At 38.1% G+C, this 23,860-nt stretch overlaps 1 long non-coding RNA gene across 1 annotated transcript; it reads left to right on the top strand.

The window, feature by feature from the left end:
- Nucleotides 1–744: 744 nt before the first annotated feature.
- Nucleotides 745–23,086, top strand: LOC135174767 (uncharacterized). The gene is made up of 4 exons (XR_010302080.1): nt 745–921; nt 18,268–18,333; nt 19,165–19,292; nt 22,931–23,086. It is a non-coding gene; the product is annotated as an uncharacterized LOC135174767 (long non-coding RNA).
- Nucleotides 23,087–23,860: the final 774 nt, after the last annotated feature.

A 23,860-nucleotide genomic window follows, 5' to 3' on the forward strand; every position in this document is an offset into this window, starting at 1 on the left:
AGTGTATGTAACCCAAACTATGTGCAGCCCTTGTATTACCTGCCAGGCCTAGCACCAGGCAAGAATGAGGGCGCCAGTTTCCTGGTGGAAAAGCTGCCTTTGTAAGGAATGATACTCTTGGTGGAAATCACTACCGTGTGTACAAAAAGGTGAGACTGAGAGTCAGAAGAGCTCAGTGCGCCTCTACCCAGGCACTGGCAAAAAGATGGCCTTGCCGCACATGGCTTGCTTGGACGTGCACGGCAGACCAAGCCCGTTCACTTCGCGGCCGGCCTGCCCCACGCAGAGACGGCTGCGGCGGCGCCGCCGCGGCCCCGGCGCTCCGCACGCCGCCAACTCTCGCCGGCCCGCCCTCCAAGATGGCGGCTGCTCGTGCCGCTCCCACCGCCTCCCGCGCGCGCGAGGCCCGCCCCACCGCGCGCGCGCAGCGCCGGGACCGAGCGGGGAGGGGAGGGGAGGGGAGCGGAGCGTGCGCACACGTGAGGCTCTGGGCCACCGGCGGCGCTCCGGCCGCTGCTGTAACCCGCGAGTGCATTGGCTGCCGTAGGAACCTTTCACCTTTTACCCGGCGTTCGCCGCCAATCGTCTGGTCCCTTTCATAGCGTGAGGATGGGAAGCGTGTGAGCTACGCAGGGTGGAATTCTCGGAGCGGGTTTGCGTTGCAGGCGCTGGGCGGCCCTCGTTGGTATGGATGGGAGGGGTGGGGGAGGTGCTCTGTTTGCGTAGGGCTGGCGGCGCAGGGGGAAAGGAGGGGGAAGGAGGCTGTCCCGGACCCAGGTGAATGGAGGAACCTGACAGTTGGGGGGAGTGAAGCGGCTGCGGCGGGCAAATGGCGGCGGCGGCAGCAGCAGCACCACCACCACCACAATGAAACGCGGCCTGTAGTGGGGGGAAGCACCGGGCTGGGTCCCGTCCGAGCAGGTAGGAGATGGCGGCCCGGGTGCGTCTGCGCCTCGCTTCCGAAGCTGCATGGAGGCCGAGCACGGGTGTCGGATCCTGGCGCCCGCGCCAGCTTGAGGCCCTGTAGCCCCACCGCCGACCGGGGTGGGATGGCGGTGGTAACTCCCTCTCTGCTCTCTGGGGCTCTTAGGTCTGCCCCGCCTCCGGCCCAGCGGCCGGCCTTGTCCTTAGGAGTCCCGAAGCAGCCAGCGCCGACCTCCGTGCCCCGGGCTCAGCGTCGGCAACTTCTTGCGAGCCCGAACGCCGGCATGGCCCGACCCCCGCGTGTGGGATGGTGGGAGGGCCCACGCGGTGGGGGCCGCGCTCTGGCCCCTCTCGGCTTTGTCTCTTCTGGCTCCGCGCCCCCCGGGCAGCTGCGCCGGAGGCCTGCCAGGGTGGGCGTTCTGAGTGGCTGTGCTGTGCCGAGCCTCCTAGGGTTTGGGGGTCTCTTGAGCCCTGCTGCCATGTCGCGATGGGCTTGTGGAAAGCAGGGTAGGGTGGTAAAGAGTTTCCACTCTGAAGTGGTATAAGAAACTCTTAGTCTTTATTTCTTTTCCCTCCTACTCCCAATTTCAAGTGAAGGCAGTGCATGAAATGAAAAAAAAAACTCTTGTGGCAGTGTTGTTAAAGCAGACCTCGGACGTGTGATCTTAAGTTGAAAAGGGAAAAAAGGTTAAAAAGACAAATCTTTTTGCACTGGACTTCGTTGCAGTGTTGGGTAATGTAAGAAAGCCGAATGAGTATAAAATGGATTATGATACTGACATCTGAAATTACTGTTTCAAAACAGTGAATCTTCTTCAGAGATTCAGTGAACTGCTAGAAATCTGAAGGCTATTTGGTGGTTAAGGTGATTATGAGTATTTTTGTTATTAAGACTGTGGTAGGTTCAAGTGGTGAAATTATGTTGGCTGAGAAATGATCACATTTAAAGAAATGACAAAAAGGAAAATCAGAACATTTTTGCAGATGCTCAGTTTGTAGTGTGTTTTAATTAGTAAGCCATTTTGCCTGCTACCTTGAAGTGCAAACTATGTGTTCAGTAGGTTGCATGGTGCTTGTTTTAACAAGTTGATCTATTAGACATATACTGAAACTGTTCTATTATGAGATAATTCCTCTTTTAAATATTTAAGAGGGTCTGTCCCGTTATCCATCTTAGGGAATACTGTATATTACTTGAGATTACAAAAAAGTTGAGAAGATGCTCTCTCTATATATATACACTATACAGTAAATATATATATATTTGGATATGCTGAACTATGAATTGGCTACTGCTGTTCATGAAGCGTCATGGTGATATGATTCTGTGATAGTAGCAGCTCAGAATTCATCAGTCAAAAAGTGAGTAATGCTAGAGTTAACAGTCCATTGGGAAGAAAATGACGGCAGTATGCCATTGTATAAATCCTTCCTGCGGGCTATATATTTAAATGCAGTTTGGCTATTCTTTTTTCTTTCTCTCTTCTACTTCAAGAAGGTTGTGTTCACCTAGGAGAAAGGTAGATTAAAAATTGACTAGGGCTTTTCACCAGAGAAAGACATACCAGTGGAGGCCTAAGAGACTTGAAACCTGCTCATGAAGAAAGGAGATAGGGAGCTGCTGGCAGGCTTTTTTTTTTTCCCTTTTTTTTGAAGGAAAAAAATGTATCTTACAGATTCAGAACAAGTTAGATACTCCTTTACACCATGTGTAACTAAAAGACTTGGTGCAGCAATATATTGAGAATACTATAATTTTGCAAGGAAGTTTAAACAGTCTCTAACCTTTCCCCCCACAAATAAACTGTGCCTGTGAAACACAGGACTGTCTTCTCAGACTCAAATAGCAAGGTGACTGTTGAGTGGAAGGTATTCTTGCTTGCTTCCTATTACACTCCTTTATATGTGCCCTCCAATGGCTAGTTGTAGAGGAAAGCTAACAAGCTAGGCAGATGCTTTGTTAGACAGTACTACACTAATATTTTTATGGAAGTTACATGTCATGTGCGTTGGGTTTGGTTTTTTGGGTTTTTTTTTGAGGGATGCCTTGATCTCCTCTAGCCTGCGAGGGGGAAAAAAGCAGAATTTGCAGCTTAAATAAAACTGCTCTCGTTTTTTTTTTTTACCCCATTTCTTAAAATTTGTGAAGTTCTTTCCCTGTTTTTCAGAAAAGTTGATGGGTTGTACAAAGCTGCTTTAGCACAGTCTTGAGTATCACTGCGTTACCTGCATTGGCTTTCAGTATGAACTAACTGTACATATATAGATCTGTAACCAAATGCAAGTTACTGGCACAATCAGATACAAAATCATGTATCCTTCTTAGAGTAGAGAGCTGTTTAGTTAAATGTATGTGGTAAACTTGGAGTTCAAACATTCTAATTTCTTCTTGGGTGAGGTATAAACGAAGGTAAGGGTTGGGGAAGATTATGGAAGACTGTATGCTTTAGGGATAATAAACATTTTATAGTAAATGCTAAAACTACACTTAGGAGTTTTATTTCAGGGCAGTCTAGTCTATCAGCAGCAGGCAGAACATCAAAACATTCTTTGAGGTGAGTTGTTCTATTCTTTGTGAGGAATTCCTGGTTTGTTTTTTTTCCTCTGTTGTAGATGTATAAACTAGGGAGTATACTGGGCTTCACAGATTGTTCCTGTGATGGTTCCTATGACTTAATGCCTAGCTGTGTAACCACTGACCATCAGTGATGTATTCCATCACCTGGTGTTCAGCAGTGATTTTAATAGCACAGAAATTGTATTTATTTACTTTTCCAGGAAGTGGCTCCCTTTAAAGAAAGTAGAAGTATAATTACGTATTATAGATAACAGCTTCTCTATAAGTTTGTGCAATATGCTTTTAGAACACTCTACCCTGACGGTTCAGAGTGATTGGAGTAGAGGACAAAGCATGATTTTTCTTTACACCATCCAAATGTCTTTATCCGTTAGTGTTTCATGACTTGCCACATGTATTGTAGTAAACCAGTGAAGAAGAAACCTAATAGTGAAAAATAAAAGTTCCTTTTGTACCTGGCTGCTGCAGTCTTTGGTCAGGATTTCATGTTTGGGCATTCAAACCTTAGAGGTGGTGATGGGTGTCAGAATGTTATTAAAATTACTTTTCTAAAAGACTTAGTCTACAGGACAAAACAGTGGTTGCTGTAATGTATGCCATGGTATCTTATTAGATAAGCTCTTTGCTTTAGTAGTTCTTCCGTGGCTTATTTAGTATCAAGTTTGAATATTGAGTAGTGTATCTCAAATTCCCTTATTTCTACTTTGTAGTACAGACTGCATTAGTTAAATAATTTTACCCTAACATTTATCACCTTCAAATTCCTACAATCAGCAGAGAGCTGAAACTAGTATCAAGGAAGTATTTGCATTGTTGCACAGATGGAGGTGTTGAAATGCTGCTTTTTAGTGGGAAAAGAAGGAAGAGCAATATTCTCCAACTTTTTGTGTAAATACTCCTGAATCCAAGAGACTTTAGTAGTTCTTGTTGTACAACACACTTATGAATCTGTGATCCTTGTTTTGGTTGGCACATGTGCTACTTCTGGATCCCTTCTTACAAAGGAAACAGAAGTAAAAATGTTATTTCTCAATGTTTGCTAATACATGATAGCATTATATAAAAACTTGATTTTTCTACTTTTATTGTTTATCTTTTATGTCTGTGGTCCAGTATTTGTGCTATGTAAGCTAGCACAGTCAGTTTGTGCTGATGTTTTACATCTTCTATTAGTCTTCCTTTTGGGTTCACTGAGTAACTGCATTTATATCTGAGATGCAGCGAGACAGATGCTGACTTGAGAGACCGAGTACTCTGACAGAGTACATCTGACAGAGATGGTCAGGTTGGGACTATTTTAGCTGGTATTGGGATTTATTTGTTGTTGTGTTGTTTTAAATTGGCCATAAATATCTTTGCGGTGGTTGTTTGGTGTGGGGTTTTTTTTGGTTGGTTGGTTTGGTTTTTTTCCCATTTGTACATGCAAAAAAAAAAACCCCAATCTCAGGGCAAACTCACAGTTAATTGTTAAAATCTGGCTTTCAGTGGCTGTCTCCCCTATGAAAATCTGATTTCTGATAAATTGTCAGTTTGTTGACAGTGTAAAACAATTGGTCAGATCTCAGGGTTTTTCTAATAATTACTTTGTTTTGAAAACTGGTTTGGCATTGTAAAGCTACCTACTTACTGATAGCAAGACTTCTAATACCTGACATAAGCTTTCTATTGTGAATCAGGCATACTTACCTGCCTTACTACCTTCATTTTCAATGGCTAGATGGCTTTTGTTTTTGAAAGAGGGCATAAAATGAACACACAGTGCAATTAAAAGCTTTGGCCTCGCGTTTTTTTCAGAGACCTACAACCTTCTGCCAGCTTTCCACCAAAGTTAAATGCTTATATTGTCAATTTGCTTTGTACAGTTACTAAGAATTTATATGAAGTCTGAATTTTGAGAGGGAGGAATAAGACATGCCCTCCCCAGATACTGAAGATAGTTTTTGTTACTGTTGCTGTCTAACAGAGTGCTGTTTGAATAATCTCCAAGACTTTAGAAACCAAATTAATATTGAATGTAGGTAATTGTACACTACTGCTGGGGTGGGGGGGATTGAAAAACTGAACCGTTGTTTCTTTTGAATGTTCTGTGAGACTCCAGGAAGATGTGTGTGTGTAGTCTTTATTCTTCTTTCTACCTTTGCTTTCTTGTTTCTGCGAGGCAAAATAAGAGGAAAATTTATCCCAGGAAATAAGTATTTTCTTTTACTGCAGTGAACAGAATTGGCATGAATGACAGAAACTGTAAGAGGAAAGTGACATAGGCATGTTACAAAGATCCATGTGATTATCCCTCTGTTCTTATTATTTCTACAGTTGTTATCAGCAACTTCTGTTAGCTTAAAAAAAAACCCAAAACATCAACAAAACAAACCATGCACCACCTTATTTTTTATGACTTGCCAAAAAAAAAAAAAAAAAAAAAAGGGGGGGGGGTGGGGTAGAGAGGAATGGAAGTTTTTCTTTATTTCCAAAGAATATTGAACTCTTGTCAGCATCAGCCTCCAGACTTAGTTTGATGCGAAAGAAACGGCAAACTGGGAAAAGCGGAAGCTGTCTGATGCATACTTTCAAAGACTGTAAAGAAATAGAAATGTATAGTCAAGTCCATAAATTTATGTGCTCAGAAGGTCGGTTGATTTTATTTATATTTTTAATTCTGTAATCAGAAAGATGACAATCTACTGAAATCTTCCTCTGAAGAAGTGTCTGTATCATCTATTGAGGGATTTGAGAGGAAAGTTTGAGCTGTGACAGATGACAAAGCTCTGGAGGAGGAGGTGTAAATTTATGAAGGTACATTGAAGTAGGTAGTTGAAAAAGGACTGGAATAGTGCCAAAAACATCGATGTGCACCCTGGGTCTTTGAAAGACACGAAATGAATTTCCAAAAGATGAGTAATTTTCCCTGTGGTAATCTTTGCATAGTTAGTGCTCTTGAAGGAGTTAAAGAAGTGAAATCTGCCTTGATTAATACTAAATTGTCTGGAAAATGGTCTTCTCAAGACTGTGTTGTCTAAACTGAACAGAAAGTGAGTTTTTAATGACAAATCTGTTTGTTAATTGACCAGTTAGTGGATGAGCATTTACAAGGAATTAGTGATTTCAGGGCGTATAGTGACTGGAGTGATGAAGCAGGCACTGATTTCTGGCAAGGTTTTTAAGTTGCATGCCAGTAATACTACTAATATATATTCAGGCTGCCAATTATTGCCCGTAGCTGGGGCTGTTCAGCCTGGAGAAAAAAGGCTCCTGGGAAACCTTATAGTGGCCTTTCCAGTACCTGAAGGGAAAGCCAGGAAGGGACTTTTTACAAGGGCTTATTGTTATAGGATGAGAGTGAGAACCCTTAGGCTTGAGGAGGGTAGATTAAGACTGTATGTTAGGAATTCTTTAAGGGTGGTGAGACACTGGAACAGGTTGCCTAGGGATGTTGGAGATGTTCATTCTCTACAGATGTTCATAGGCTGGATGAGCCCTTGAACAGACTGATTTAGTGGAAGGAGTCCCTGCTAATGAGAGGGAGAATGGAACTAGATGATCTTTAAAGTCCCTTCCAGCCCAAGCCATTCTGTGATTCTGTTAACAGTTGTTAGAAGCTTTTCTTGGTTCATCCTGTTAGCTGTGCTCTGCTGTCACTCGGTGCTTTCTTTTGCTGCATTTGAATAGTTTTGAACTATACAACAAGAACTTTTTGTTTCTGGATTTTTAGGTCTATTAACATTAGTGTAGCACAGCTCAGCAACAGTTGGCAATACAGAGGAGAAACTGATGTCCGAGTTTGAGTGACAGCCAAAACCCGTTTGAAACCAATTTGCTTGTTTTCTGTAGTGCAGGCAGTCTAGTGACTATCAAAATGGATGACAACTGTCTCCTCATGCTGTCTCTTAATACTCATCTGATCTCTGTCAACAACCTAATTCATCTTGCTGAATGAGCAGAAAACTTGCCCAGGTCAAGAAAAAAAAAATCACTACTTATGCCAAATTAATTTTCACCAAGAGTCAGACAAGTGTCAAAGCTGTTAAGAGAAGAAAAGGAGCTGTGCAAATGTGTTTAACTGTGAGTTGCCACGGGGTTGAATCAAATATAATCCCAAAATACTGCTTTCCATTTGATTGTGAGTATTGATTGTCTTCTTGCCTGTTAATTAAAATGTTTCGTATTTTCCCCAATCATTGACTTGTTAACTTAGTGTTATAAACAGGTGTATTATTACAGTAATCTTGAGGGTTTGTATATGCAAATCAGGTGTTGTATGAGTATGAATCAAAGTGGGGGTGAAAAAGCTTATGGTGTGTTACAAACATGGAGTAAAAAAGCAGTTAGATTTGCCTGCATCTCTTTAGTGAGTAATGGTCTGAGGTTTTAACAGTTTTTGACAGCTATTAGAAAATGCGTTTTTTCAATGTGGAATATTTAGACTCTAGCTATTAGCTTGGGAAATTTGTATTCAGAGTTATGCCTAGTTTAAAACCTGCTTTTGTTTATTATTAGCTTGTAGTTGTAAATCCATTTACTGGAAGGCTGTACAAAAAACTGATTGAAATATTAGGATATCTTTTCCAGTTTGTCTTAAATGTGATGATTATCTATTCCAAGACAGTAATGTAATCAGATGCAAAAAAAACCCCAAACCTGAAAATGGAAGTTTTCCTCTACCTAGTTTTCCATTTTTCTGAAAGATTTTTTAGGTAATTGTGTGTTCAGGTTCTCCAGCATACTTCGCTTTAGAAGTTCTTGAAAGCAGAAGGGTGTGTCTCCCCACCCCATAAACCTGCCTTCAGGGTAGAACTGAGAGCAGAGTTAGGCCATATACATTTTCCAGACCATAGTTTGTTTTGTTGTGTTGTTTTTTTTCCAATATGCTAAACTCAATTTTATGGTGAAAACTGACAGCAGTTCTTGTTAAAACATGGTTTTGGATGGTGATAGTACAGTTAAGATGCATAAAATCTTTAAACAAGTAGTGATACTCTTAAGTAAGCTTTATTGGTGCAAGCATCTCTGAGGTTGTACTGTAAAGTGGCATAAGGAAACTTTATTGCTTTGATGAATTATTTAGTCTTTGATTTCTGTCTCTAGGTGTGTTCACAAATGACCCGGAAGCAGTTGTGCCAGCTTGAGAGTGTTACAGGTAGCATGTAGCTTGAAGAGTGAATAAGATTAATGAGTGGTGCTCTTGTATGCATGGTAGTGCTGTATTAAATACAGTTTAAGCTGTGAACCTGGCACTTTTCTGTACAGCATTTTTGTCTTGCTGCTGAGTAAGTGCCGTTCGGGGTGTGTTAGGAGGTGGAGAGAGGTTCTTGTCCCCCTCTACTCTGCCCTGGGGAGGCCGCATCTCGAATATTGTGTCCAGGCCTGGACCCCTGAGTTCAAGAAGGACAGGGAACTGCTTGAGAAAGACCAGTGCAGAGCCACAAAAATGATAAAGGGAGTGGAGCATCTCTCTTATGAGAAGAGACTCAGGAAGCTGGATCTCTTTAGTTTGGAGGAGACTAACGGGTTACCTCATTAATGTTTATGAATACATAAAGGGTGAGTGCCAGGAGAATGGAGTCAGGTTCTTGTGGGTGATGACCCATGGCAGGACACAGGGCAGTGAGTAGAAGCTGAGGCACAGGAAGGAAAAATTTTTTCACTGTGAGGATGACTGGATCAGGCTGCTTGGGGGTTGTGGAGTATCCCTCTCTGCATGCTTTCCTGTGTGATCTGGTATAGGTGATCCTGCTCTGGCAGGAGGACTGGACTGGACAATCTTTCGAGATCCCTTCCAACCCCTGATATTCTGTGAAAATGAGAGGAAAACAATAAAATATGAAGTGACATTACTGCAGCTTGTCTGCATCAGGGATGTCATATATCTGCTACAGTTATTTTAGAAAAAAGTGACTGTGCAGCTAGACATAGAGTTTTATAAACTTATTTGAGAGAACTAAACTGTAATATCAGTCTGGTGAAATTATTGCTTATTAAGTTATATGCATGCTCCATGTATGTAACCCGACTGAAAGTGGAATAATTAAGTCACTCTTCTTAGAGACAGCTTGCCAATAAGGGTTTAACAAACACTTTTATTTTTCAAACTTAATTTCCTTAATTGGTAAGTCTCGATTTCTCTGAGGTCTTGTATGTACAGCAGAGTTAAACTTTTAAAAATTAATACCTTTAAAATTTCACTTCAAAACCATTTTATAGATTGCAAGTCTAGAAGGACTGGACTTATATAACCTGAGTTTGTTGGGGTTTTTTTTGGCTGGTTTGTTTGGCTGGTTGTGGTTGTCTGTTTTGTGTTTTGTTGTGGGATTTTCTTAACAGTTATAGTGTATGTTTAAAAGGTCCTGAAGTAGCTTAAATTATAAATGATGAAAATGGCCACTTGTGAATGCATGCAGTTCTGGAGAAAAGAAAGTTTTCGAGTGTTGGAATTGTATTCTACCTCTAGTATCTGCCTGTTCAGGCTTTCAAATAGTGAAAGCTAGCTATGCATTTTTAGAAATAGTACTTTTTTGTTGTGCAAGAAAGGAGATGTAATTAATCTGTTAAGTAAAGTGAAGTGAGAGATTCACTGCTGTTCAGAGTTGAGAAAACAGAGGTGAGGAAGAAGTGGGATAACTTTGCAATCTCATTGAAAGTATGTAGGCGTGTAATCTGCTTAAACCATTCTGAAAGTCACACAAATCAATTATCTGCCTCTTTATGCATCTTAGTGCATCAGTTTATGCCTACTCAAATAAGTCAGCTCATTAGCTGATAAAAGCAAATTATTTGTCAATAAAATTGAAAGCTAGTTCTATTTATTTTGCATAATTTAAAGTTTTTTTTTTAACTTTTAAGATATGTTGGCATTGAACTGTAAATTCTTTTCAAATATATAGTAATATGCATGATAGGCAGGAAGGGAAAATGTTCTGTGTAATGGAATATACCAGTTAATTAGCTAAATGGTGTAATTAATGTTAATAGTGGCTGTGTCACTACCCTGCTAATTGATCAGATGCCTATATTTCACAGTTGCAAGTCAAGGTGAATAATAATCAATATGGAAAGACTTGTTTCTAAGACAGCTCTAAAACCAGAACAAGTTAGCGACTGATAGAAAGTTATGTAAGAAACCTTACACATGAGGTTTCCCAATATAAATCAAAATTAAATTAAGACGACTTAATACCATTGTTTTAATCCAACTTAATACTGGGATGCTAACAGTGGAATAGTTTACCTTAAAATGCTTCATTATTCCCCTACTTTTAAATGTGTTGATATTTTAAGACTTTCATTGAGATGGAAGTTTTTGAATCTTGCTACTTTTCCTACTTGGGTTGCATTCATTTTTTTTTTACTGGTGTGCTTTTAGAAACTTGCTTCTTTTCTTTCATTCCCTCAGAACTAGATTGAGTTCTTGGACATTTAAATGCTGACAGGTTTTGTCTGATCCATTTCCTGTACTGCTGCTTCGTGGATGTCTTCAGAGAGTCTGGATTTCACTAACCTCTAGAGAACTGCAGTCAGTCTGACCACCTGCTGGAATTGAGTATCTGCAGGGTACTGTGAGGATAAACGAGGAGCAAATACTCCTAATCCATTAATCATCATCGCTGAGTGAAAGTATTGAAGTATTTGTAGAGCTGCCCAGATCAGAAGAATGATAAGAGCAAAATGTCGTACATGAATCTGTACTTTTTTTTCCCAAATTGAAAATGGTGGAGATGTGTTCTATTACTTAACTGATTTTCCTGTCATCTCCTAGTCTTGTCAATCACTAGGATTTCTGTGGTGAATACACCTAGTAGGCTGTCACTTTTCAGATCATAATGTATCCAGACTAGAAACTTAGGACATGTGCAGAAATGGAATGTAGTCCTCTGCCTGCCGATGTAGCTGTCCAGTAGAACTCACAGAATTTGACTGCATTGTTTTCAGAAAACTCAGAACTACTGAAACAGTGTAACTCCTCAAGAGTTTTTGCTGATGATTACTTGATGTTGGCTGCCTACTGTTGCTGCAGTCAACCTGTAAAATACCTAGTATTATGCTTCTGGTAATCAGATACTAGGCATAATGACAGGTCATTTGACAGTTGCACAAACTACAGCTGATGTAAGAACAAGGCAGAATTTTTCTTTTGATTTGTATTTTCTATATTTTTGATATTACCATTATTTGATAATCAGTGTTGTGGAGCTGGCAATTGCAGGTAAAGCAAGGTGTACAATGATATTTTTAGAAAAGACACTCCACTGAACATAGTGTATTTGTGTTCTGCACTGAAAATGCAGTTCACAACTGGAGCAGAGGACAGACTGAGGGAGTTGGGGCTGTTCAGTCTCGAGAAGAGTAGGCTCCAAGGTGACCTTCTTGTGGCCTTTCAGTATCTGAAGGGGGCCTACAAAAAAGCTGAGGAAGGACTTTTCAGGCTCTCAGGGAGTGACAGGACCAGGGGCAATGGAGCAAAGCTGGAGATGGGTAGGTTCAGGCTGGATGTGAGGCGGAAGTTGTTGAGCATGAGAGTGGTGAGACCCTGGAATATGTTGCCCAGGGAGGTGATTGAGGCCCCATGGCTGGAGGTGTTTAAGGCCAGACTGTATGGGCTCTGTCCAGCCTGCTCAATGGTAGAGTGTCCCTGCCCATGGCAGGGTGGGTTGGAACTAGATGATCCTTAGGGTCCCTTCTAACCCTGACTGTTTCTGTGAACCAAGGGAATTCTGAGCTGTGCTTGGCAGAGGAATTAATTGGCAGGTGCAGTACTATATTAATTTAGCTATTGCTTCCAGATCCCAAACTTGTGTAAAAAGATCAACTATACAATTTATAGAAATTTAACTCCTTTAAAACGTTATTTCTCAGCCCTAGGTGGTTTTAGGTAATATAGGAGTGAAATTGTTCAGCAATAATCTATTATCGTATGTTCTGACCTGCCTCAATCATTGAATGATGTATTCAGTAAACCACAACTGCTTTAATGTCTGGAAGCCTCATTTTATTTGCATAGCTGGGAATGGTTTTGCTTTTATGTAGGAAAAGCTTTCACTCCACTCTGAGAAACAGAGTGAAAAATTATCTTGCCCTCCTCCCCCTTGTTGTTTTAAAATGACTGTAGCAAAGTGGCTTAAAGTTTTGAAGCTTTTTTAAAAATTCATTCAACAAGAAGGAACAACTTGGATACTTTTGGTTTTATCCAATATTATGAGTATTCATTACAGCATATGTAATGTGCAGAGCTACTGTGAAAAATCAGATGAATGCTGCACAAGACTGAAAGGTTCTTAAATAATGTAAACTTAGTATTAGGCAGAGATAAATATTAATACATATTCAGAGAAATTTCTGAAGGATACATCTCCAGTTATTCTTTCTCATCTTGCATTTGTTCTGCTACTAAGATTGAGCAATAGGTGAATCAGTGAGTCGGTTTTCTGATTTGCTTCTGTGCATTGAAAGAGTTGCTGGTGCACAGTTGCACCAGTATTGGAGCTGAGGAACCCTTATGAATGGGTTACTTCACAATTCCTTAACCATGTTAGGGTATTTAACTGTTTGCCCTTGTCCTATCTTTTATAGTTCTCTCCTTCTAAAGGAGAAAATAAAAGCTTTAAAATTTAAAGCTTCTCAATCAGTGTTTAGGCACCTACGATTGTGCGTATTGGCAATAGGAAGCTGTTTCAATTGTATGTTGTGAATCTTGAAAATACTTTTATTTTTCAAAGTCATGATGATTCCATGATTACTTTTAAACCTAACATTCTTATTTTACACATTTGTTAAAAATGCAGGCATTTTTTATTCAATGAAAACTTTTAAGGTATACAGTGCTAGAGAAGTCTTCAAAACTTTGCAAATCTTTTCAGTTTTTCTCACCTGCACTTCAGGACTGAGAATATAGAAAACAAGCATATCACATACTGGGGTTGGCTTTTTGATACTTCACCTCAGATGAGGACTTAGCTTTCCCAACACCACTTGTTTGCCAAGTAATTTTTTAATATATCTGAATCGGTTTCAGTATCATAGGAGTCATTCTTGAAGATCAACGGTACTACAAATAACCTCTGATATGAAACTTATACTGTCAAACTGTAATATTTGTGGCTTCTCAACAGTCTGGAATCTCAGGCAGTATGCATATGTGTGCTTTATTGAGTAATACTGAAAAGTGAAGATTTATGCATCAAAACAGGTGATCCTGTTCTGGCAGGAGGGTTGGACTAGATGATCTTCTAGGGTCTCTTCCGATCCCTAACATCTGGTGATTTTGTGGAAATAGACATTGCTAATTGATGTGACCTGCTGAAATCTTGTGTTAGTTTAACTGGAGCAAATTTAAATGCATATATTTACATGGAGGGAAACAACAGTATCTATAAAGTGTTGTATCTCTTTAACGTGATGTTCATGTATGTATCATTTAAGCAACTGCTTCTGTGCTAAGCCCTAACTCTTCAGTCAGATAAAAAGCTGCTGCCTTTGAGATGGCAATTTTTTAGTGTGTTTCAGACATCATTAATTGTTATTCATACTAAAGTTTATTTTAGTTCTTATGACTAGAAAATCCAAAATACCTAGAAAATATATAAAATGTTTCATGATGTGCAGTTTTTTTATCATTGGTCTATTAATGCTGCAAAAGGTATCGCACATGTTGATTTGAGATTATAATCACATACAGATATTTAACATTGGCCTGGTTGATTCTCAGCTCTTAAAACAAGAAATGACTCAACACAAAAGCTTTTTCTGGCTGCTCTACATAGTCGGTAGCCAAATATGTAGATAGTAAGAATCTCTTTTTTATTGACCATTTCTGGTTTGGAATTAATTCAGATCCTTTTACAATCAGACACACGTATTCTTTTCTTGCAGTCATAACATGGGAAATTCTGATGTTTGTCTTGTGTGAGAGCCCTCTGCGTTCTGCAGAGCTTTTTTTTCACCTGAATCTTTAGAAAGTTTTATGTATTTTGACAAATTATTGGTGATTCTGTGGAAATGTCTTGCCAATGATTCTTTTTTTTTTTTTTTCAATTGAATGAATGAATCAATGAAGTAGTGTTTTCTAGTTTGGAGTTTTTTCCTCCCCCCATTCTCCAGAGATTGGATTCTGTGGTATCTTAAGCAACTATCAGTGTCTTTGGAATTTGGGAGCAAAAGTAATCTCTGCACCACATATTTTTATGAATGTGATACTGACTTAATCTCATCCTCACATAAAAGAAAATTCCAGTTGTGTGCCTCCAAGTTGTTTGCAGTGAAGTAACGTAAACATGTAGTGTAACTGATGAGAACCCTTTTTATTTTAGGACAGCAGATAAAAAACTTCAAAGCCCCAGATGTAATTTGAGTTAATGTGCTAACCAGAGCATGCTTCTGTCTTTGAGGTTGTATTAGAACAAATTTGTTTACACTGCTAAAAATAAATATTTTTTTTAAAACTTTGCCTGTCACTGATTTTTGAATCATACATAAATTAATATCATGTTGAACTATAGGAGATTTAACCTCTTATTTTAGGCTTGGTTGAAATTCTAGAGAGTAACTTAACGAAAGTATCTGCAGGTCTTGCATCAATATGGTTACTGACTTTAGATAAAGCCTTTTGTAATGTGTAATTCTTAGTAATATCGGATGTTTTGGCACAGAGATAATAGGAAACCATTAAATATCCGTATTTTGGGAAGCTTGACTTCTTTGCCTCACGGAGAGAAAGGTTTTATGTTCATGCAAATAATGAGATTTAAATCCCCACATGGGATTATATTCAGAGGGCAGCTGCTACTTTTACTTACCATAAGCAACAATAATTGGTGCTTTGGAACTGTACTTGCCTCGCAGCTTGCCCTGCTGGGGAAGAGAGAAGTCTGTGCTCTAGCATCTGCCTTCCTGTTAAGTGCTTCAGAGGACTGAACATAACCTTTAAATAAACTAAATAATGACAAGTAAATAACTAGGTACCAAGTAAAGGATGAAATGATAAATAAATTCAGTTGTGGTCAGTTATATCTTCTTGTGATACTGATATAATTGCATAGTTGTCTGCATAAATTAGGACCTGCAAACTTAGTTGTGGGGGGTTTATGGGTCTTTTTCAAGCAGGAGCTTGGAAAAAAATACTTAGAATAATTCTAATTGCTGTTAAACCTATTAAATGTTTCGAAGTGTTCATATAGCTCAGATCTTTTTATTTAGGAAGATGTGTTCTGAGTGTAGTTGATTTTTAACCCTTGCCTTCTGAACAAAAAGGCTTAGTTCCTTTGGTATTTAAAGTATTTTGGTTTTGAGTTAATTCGAGGCAATAGGAAGTTTGTGCTGTGGTTTTTGACTGACATTGTTTGTACCATAATAAACCAAAGAAAAAAATTAAATACAAGATTGCTGGAATAGCATGGAACAGAAGGATGAGTCCTGTTTTAGAGTTACCCATTCCCAGCCCCCCAGCATCTGCGACCAACTATAATTGTGGAGAGAGAAAGGATGCCAACCCAGACAGACTGTTTCCTCCCAGTCATAATGGTAGTTTTTACCTTACTTCCTCTCTTGGCTGCAGGACCTTGATTCACGATGGAATTAATTTGCATAAAGATAATTCACTTCACCACTGTTTGAATAATTGCTAATGAAATATTAGCATTATTATTGGGATGGAGGGAATAGTCTCCAAAGGTAAAAGATGTTGAAGAGCAGGAATGTTGATAGTCTGTGTTTCTGATTTAGCCTATTGCCTGTAGCACGTCAGTAGATCTTTAACTGTAAATTACAGTCTTCTGATTGCTGACAATCTCTTAATAACAAGTATGATATTAATGTGATTACTTTCAATTTGTGGAAAAAAAATCAGGAAGTAAAAGGTCTGTTGATCTATTCTTTGGCATGCTATTTGATATATTTGGATATTTGTGTTTTGTATTAGCAAAGAGTCAAGATACTTAAAGATCTTATTTGAGATTTGCTGAAGTAACTAGAAGTTAATTACATATTTGTACAGCACCAAAGGTTAGCTGAAGTGACTGGTGTGACACTTCTGGGATGCTTCTCTTGATGTCTTCATAGGATTTTTTTTTAACATTGCTGTTTTATTATTTGAGTATTTGATGTGCTTGTGGTGTGTCTAGTTAGGCACTTCAAATGGCTGGTTGTCTTTGGAATTCTCACCTTTTGCCTTCAGGTAAAATATCTGAATGTTGAAACACTTTTTAAAAAAGAAATCATGGTGGTGTTTCTTTTCTATAGAAGATATTCTACAGATCTACTCTTTAGCAGTGTCAATGCCAGTGGTTTTTGCCCCTTCTGCTGTCTTTTAACAAGTTAATCACGGTAAAAAGAAAAAAATAATTCATTTTAGCATTGTTCAAAAAAACCCACAGAACCAACAACAGAAAAACAAAGAAAAAAAGCACACACACAAAAATAAAGCCACCTACAGTTAAAACAGAAACAACTCTTCAGCTTGGACTCCAGTGCTATAATTAATAAGTGCTGGAGGAGTTGGTTATGTTATTTGCGGTGGTAACCCCTAGCTGTGTCCATTGTTTGACTGGGATCATGGCAAGCCGCAGATGCCTTTGCCCTGCAGATGGAAAGGATTGGCCGTCTACCGCAACAGGCTTTTGTCTAAGTGGGTGCACCAAGACCATTTAGATGCTAATGTGATATAAGCTCTCTGTTTTGTACTAGAACTTGACTGCATCTTAGGAATGTGGCCTGTCTGGTTTTATGTTGGCTTCGGCATTCAAAGGGTCTACTGTAATTCATGTCTCCCAATCGATTAAAGCTGCAATCTCCTGGTTTACGTCTTTGATGTGCCAAAGGAAATTGGAGGGGTTGGTGGAGAATTACATAATTTCTTTTCATCCTAGATCTTACCTGCTGATCTGTATGCTTTTTTGTTTGCCATCTGCAGCTAGGGAATGAAGTAAATTTGCTTTGTGAAGCCATACGTGGCATTACATTTACTGACAGAATGGAACTTTTTTTCTATTCATATTTGCTATATGATCAGGTAACTAAATGCTGTCTTTTTCCTACTTTTCTTGCTAATGTGACATATATTTCTATCTTTTACTGGAGATGTGACAGTTTTCTGTTATTAAACGGTTTTGTGGTTCAGTGGCATAAGTACTCAGGTTCATGCTTTAGAGACAGTGAATAAATTAATAACCTAGGCAGAACAGGGACATTGTCTAAAAAATTTTAGTTCTAATCAGTGCATCTTAGCATCAATTTGCTGTGTTTTATGCAGGTAACAAGAGGATGTGTGTATGGTTGCAAGCATTAATTTAAAAGGTAGCCCTAGCAATAAAACTTTGTAGGTCTGTTTTATGCATGAATGCAGTACTCATCAGATTTCTTGTGCTGCAGTCCCTACCTAATCATGTTGTAAAGCAGAATAGGAACTTTGTTTTTTTGTTTTCTCACAACACGTGCATTTTTTCATGTGCTGAATGATACCTTTTCATGAAGATTACTGTATTAGGTGAAATACATGGAGGGAGCACGGGGAAAAAAATGTAAATCTAGTTGGATGCAGCTAGCAGTTACTTCAGCATGTAAAACAAAATATGCAAATATCTCCTAAGTGCTCTAAGGCTGATCTTTCAGACACTGACTGTATCCTTAACCAAAAAAGGACATACGATAATTAGATTTTGAAGGACCATGTGCTGTTGCTACAGAGCTAAATGTTGAAATGCAAGAAAACAGACTACCACATGGCACAATTGATTTTTATGGCAGTACATGTTAAAATGCTCTCTTTTTATATTGCCTTTTAGGTTACCTAGGGTGAAACAAAATTACAGTCTTGGAGACTCTGGAAAAGCTCAGCATCAGCATTTGAGGTAAAAATGAACATACTGAAGTAATCTTGAGAGTGTCCGTCTCGTTAACTTTATGGAACTCATTGGAGTAGAAGTTTTCATTGAGATCCATTTGCATTTAAGTTTTCAGTATTGATTTAAAAAAATTTCACTTCAAACTTGCTCTTTGGGTCTGGGAAAACTCTTACTTTCAGTGAATATAGCATGTTGGGTTTGTTTTTTTTTATTTTAGAGTTTTGAGAACATTGTAAATCTGCTTAGATACAGTATTTTTGTTTTAAATTGTTTTATAGAATGACTAATGTGAAGTTCTCTTGTCATGTCTTTCCTAATTTTACTTTAATAGATGTATTTTTATGCAAATTATCATCATAATTGCACAATGTTTTTACTTCTATTTAAAAGCATCTGTGTTAATGTACCTAGGAAGAAATGGTTGCTGCTTTTTCATGAATTTACTGTATTAGTTGCAGAATCAAATAGAAATACTTTGAAGGAGTTTTCAGTTCTGATCTTAGGCTTCTTAATGTCAAATGAAAATACATGTGCATGATAAAAGTAGCACAATTATACAAAACATAGTAAAATTACGTAGATGTATTACTGTAGTTCTCACATGAACCAGTCATTAATCATAGCAACATATAAATAGGATTAGGGAAATGTGTTATAATAATAGCCTCTAAATCGTTCTTTATTCCTAATTCTAAACTGAAATACTTTTTGTTCAGGATGGACTTCAGTTTTCTGTCAGCAAGTTAGTGTAGGGTTGACACACAAAAGTTTAAAAGCAACTGAAGTGTCACATTTAACCCTGTTATTATAGTTCTCTTTTCTAACCCTTTTTTTTAGTTCATAGGTTTTGTTGTTGTTGTTAAGAGCCGAAGCTTGCATATTATGTGATTAATCTACAAGCTGATATCATGATGTCAAAATGCAGTTCGGGAAGCATAAACACAGAGACTGCAGAAATTAAAACGGTAAGACTGTGCTTTGTAGTATGGACAAAGCAGATTTTAATGTATGACTTCACTGTATTCTCCTATTTTATGTTGAAAACTTTTTCGGAACCTTAAAGTATCTTCAGATGTGTGAGGTTGTAGAAATTTACTCTGACTTCTATTTTATCTATAGATGGTTAGATAGAGCAATGGCATAGATAAAAAAAGATGTTTGCCATGAAACACATTCCTTGATGGTTTTTATGAATTGATATTTTTAGAAATGTATTCCTTTTTAAAAAATGATGTGTGTGGATTTTGTGTTTAAATGTGTTTGACTTGGTGAAATACAATCAATTAAAAATAAACCCCAAAGAAACCAAAACAAAAAGAAAACAACGAATAAATCAAACAAAAAACCCCACAACGAACCACCAATGGAGAAACAGGATATAAAAAGGATTGGAATTACAGTTGAGTTTGTATGTTGCTCCAGTAAACACTGAGGAAAATAAATTACAGTTAATGAAGGTCTTCGTTTCAGTAGAATGCTTCAATTTGAATTAGTTCAGTCAAAACAGCAAAGTGTACTATCTGATTAAAGCTATTTAAAGGAAAAATCAATATGTGGCTTTATAACATAGAGAAGACAGAAATGTTTCTTGCTTCATTGGTCCTCACCTCGCCTTGCGTCTCAGGTACCATACACTTCATGTTTTGTGTCTCGTCCCCTGTAATAAGGAGGTAAAAGGAGAGGAATCTGGTTAGCACTAGTTCTGCACCACTGATTAAACAACTATATAGTTAGGATGCAGGGTACTATGCACATCATCTTTAGAAATTATATAGCTTGTTTCAGAATCTGTTTGCGTGTCTATTTGTGAAAGGAAAAACATCCCTTTTCTAAACTTCTGAATGCCTCATATACCGGTGTCTCTATAGATATGCTGGAAAATTGATTTTTGTGTTCTGTACTGGTAAATGTCCTACAACTCATATATATTATGTTGATATATAGCACTATAGGGACTGCACGGCAGCATAACTTTCTTTGATCTGTTGATAGAGCTAGACTAATTGCAACAAAAAGTGTTTATTAGGCTTTTGCCTCCAATTCAGGTTTAGTCATACTGGTAACTGAACACTAGATGAAGGACTTAAGAGTTGCACATTTTTCTGAGTCTGCTAAGTGTCATGTTGTACTCCATTTCTCTCCAACATTCAGGCAATTAGGAGTAGTCTGCCAGGAATTCCAGCTGTTAACTACACTGTGCTGCTTGTAGAAAAGCTCATTCAGATACAGAACCACGGTGTAACATAATATAATGAAACTTTTCTGAACAACAGAGTGCAACTTTTCCTACTTTGGTATTCATGGTTGTGCCATTGGAGATGAACATCCTACTTGTGTGTTTAGACTGATTCTGTATTAGGAAAATAGAATAAATTATATTCTTCTAGTTAAGATGAATTTTCATTGAGGATGACTGTGCTAGGGGAAGTAGGGAAGCTGATTCTTAACTGAATGCTTACATTTGAGCTTTGTAAGCATTTTTGCATTCTGTTTGCCCTTGGAATGGAACAGATCTGAAATACTGTGGTTTGATAGTTGTGTTGGTTTGGGATTTTTTGGGGTTTTGTTGTTTCCTTTATGAATATTGTAAGACCAAATATGAAAGCTGCTGTTAGGTAATTCATATGTGGAAGATATTTGAAGGATAAAGATAAGGAATGTCTCATGCAGCCGTGTTATGTGTTAAAGACAGAATAATGTAGAAGGTATTTCCTGTTCGTATTATTTTAGTAATAGTTTGGCAGCATTTCCTTTAGACCTTCTAGGTGGAATGATGCTCTTTATAAATTTTGAATTGTGGATTGGGAGGAGAAATCTCAATGCTTAATTTTCAGAGTATGCTAGATGAAGGACAAAAAAAGCTTTTCCTATGAAAATGATACTTTTTCACTTTCTTCTGAGATGTTTGAATTTGGGGTGCTTCCCGAAAAATAAAGGATGTGTTTGTGTTTTTAAAAGATTCTCTGGGAGAACTGAAGTTAGAGGAGCAATGTTCACAAAACATGCTCTTCTGATGCATTCAGGAAAGTAAAATCCTTTTTTATAAAGTGTAATTTTAGAAGCCAGTTGACATAGGAATCTTGTATTTTGACCTTCACTTAGACAAAAACAATTCTTGTCACTGAATGGTTATAGTGTAAGTAGAAATCAGCTTACTAAAGACTGCCACTATAGTCTGCATGGAGCATATTCAGTGAATGTTTTATGTTTTGTAATTTAATGTTCACGTTTATTTTCCACACTATATTTTCCATCTGTAATATTTTAGAGTATTCTTTTTATTTCTTCCTCTGCTACCCAAGGAAGAATTTTCTGTGCTAGATCTTTCAACAAGTCAATGTTTCATGTAGCATTTGGACATGAAGCTTCCTATGAAGAATGTGATATTCAAACTCTTTATTTTTTTGTGTAAGAGAATATTCAGGCAGCAAGAGTCTCTTTGTATAGGTTGTGGTTTATTTACTTTACAGCAAGTGGATTATTTTTTCCCAGCCGTTGACACTAACTTTGGAGGTTTTTTGGCTGATGTACAGTTTATTTTTAGAGAATAAATTAGGCATTCCTGGACAAAGATGAAAACTTACAATGTTAGAAAGAATTTTTGTATCACAAAGATTATATTGGCTACGAATTTACAGATTGGCATTAGCAAAGAAAGCAAATTTCAGCATATGGCAGAAATAATTTTTTGTTATTAATATGAGATAGTTGTAGTTTTGCATTAACTTGGACTGAAGATAACAAATAGTGTGTGTACAAATGGTGATTATAACTCAAAAGATGCGTCCCCAGGGCTTCAGTGTTTTCTCTGTTTACTTCAGAGTTTCATTCCATAAATGTTTTAAGCAGTCCTTGGAGTGGGACTAGATCCAGGATGTCTTATTCCAGCTGAGTGCCCTGCTTGGTTTGGCTTACATTACTTTGTTTCCTTGAAAATTCAACTTGGACTTAGTCCTGTGACTGAAAAACCTACACCAGGGTTGTAGAATCACTGTAGACTGGAAGAACAGCTATTAAATGTCACTGGGTGTTCGTTATCAATTTTGGCACTTCCAAAATAATTTTGTTAAGATTGGTGGCAATAAAACTAGACCTTTCTGTATTATTTTAATTGAACAGACAAGTTTGCTTTGTCTAGCTTCTGTAACCTGGTCTAAAGCCACAGGAAGCATGACTTGTTCCTGCATTTCTCCCTCCAAATTCAGCTTCATCAAGTTCTTACAGTTTTCTTCTTGTATCCATTTTCACAATAGTGCAGTGGATAAAGATGGAACACTTTAGCAGGTATCTTTATTACTCATGATGTCTGAGCAGGACTAGTTTGGGTTTCTTCCTTCTTCCATATTTAGTTAGTTTCAGTTAGATACAGTTGACTTGTGTCCACAAATTCTGAACACATGTACTTGTATCTCAAATGTTTTCAGTTTAAAACCTGTTCTTCAGGTAGATGTGTTTTTTCCCTTCTTACTTCTTGATGGTACTACTTTTATTATATCAAAGTACTAGATACTTTTCCTTGCTGCTGAAATAGAGACTTGGAATGATACAATTACTTCATTATTCTGGTTTACTCCTGTAATAACATGGACATTGATCTTGTCAGATCTATGCTTTCAATACAAATGAAGGCCAGGACTCAGAAGCTTCAGCACAGCGGGAAGTAGCATTGATGATTGAAGCAGGAGAACTCGAGTTTTCACCTGAGTTGGCCTAAATTCCTTCCCACTCTGTGCTATTTCAAGTGTGTTTTACCTCATGCGAGCTGAGGTTTGGTATTCTGTTAATTGTGCAGTTGATCATAGCTACATTCTCTAATTTTTTCTTTTTGTGTGTATTAGACTACAGGATAATAATGGTGTGGTTTTTTGCTTGTGCTTACTTTCCAAGTTGCACATGTGCAGATATTTTCCTTTGCACTTCAAATACAGAATTTTTTTGAGAATATTTTTATCTCAGTGCCATGGTTGTATTGTAGGATAAGTCTTTCATGAAGGTATGCCTGAACTACAGTTTTGGTTTCTGTGTATTTTGTTTCACAGCTTTTCCAGCTAAAGCTGCAGTGGGGTATCAAACATAGCATCACTGTCATGAAGTGTGTAGCGAAGGAGATAGTCTTATTTGTGAATATTGGATCATACTCTTGTTTTTAATTAGCAGCGCTCTCAAATAAGGTTGTATTGTGGTGTCTTTTTTCCCCTTAATTCCCTTGTGGTAATGTGATACAGCTATTTCATATGTTGCCAGAATTGTGCTTATGATTTGGAAATGAAACACAAAAAAAATAGGTAGAATAATAAAGAAGAGGCACTGTTGATCTAAAGTATTCTATAAAACTGAAGTTGCTGGGCTTAAATACAAGAATGATTGGGGAATTGGTTTTAGCTTTTATGGGGAAGGTTTGTGGTTTCTTTCCTGGTCTCTTCCAGCATTCAGCAATTCTAATTAAAGGCTGTGACTAGGTCTCATATTAAACAAAGCAAATGCTAATTGTGTTTCCACATGACATACTATATGCATGCCTGACTATTTCAAC

The sequence above is a fragment of the Pogoniulus pusillus genome, chromosome 1, assembly GCF_015220805.1.
Source record: "Pogoniulus pusillus isolate bPogPus1 chromosome 1, bPogPus1.pri, whole genome shotgun sequence".
Taxonomy (NCBI): Eukaryota; Metazoa; Chordata; class Aves; order Piciformes; family Lybiidae; genus Pogoniulus; species Pogoniulus pusillus.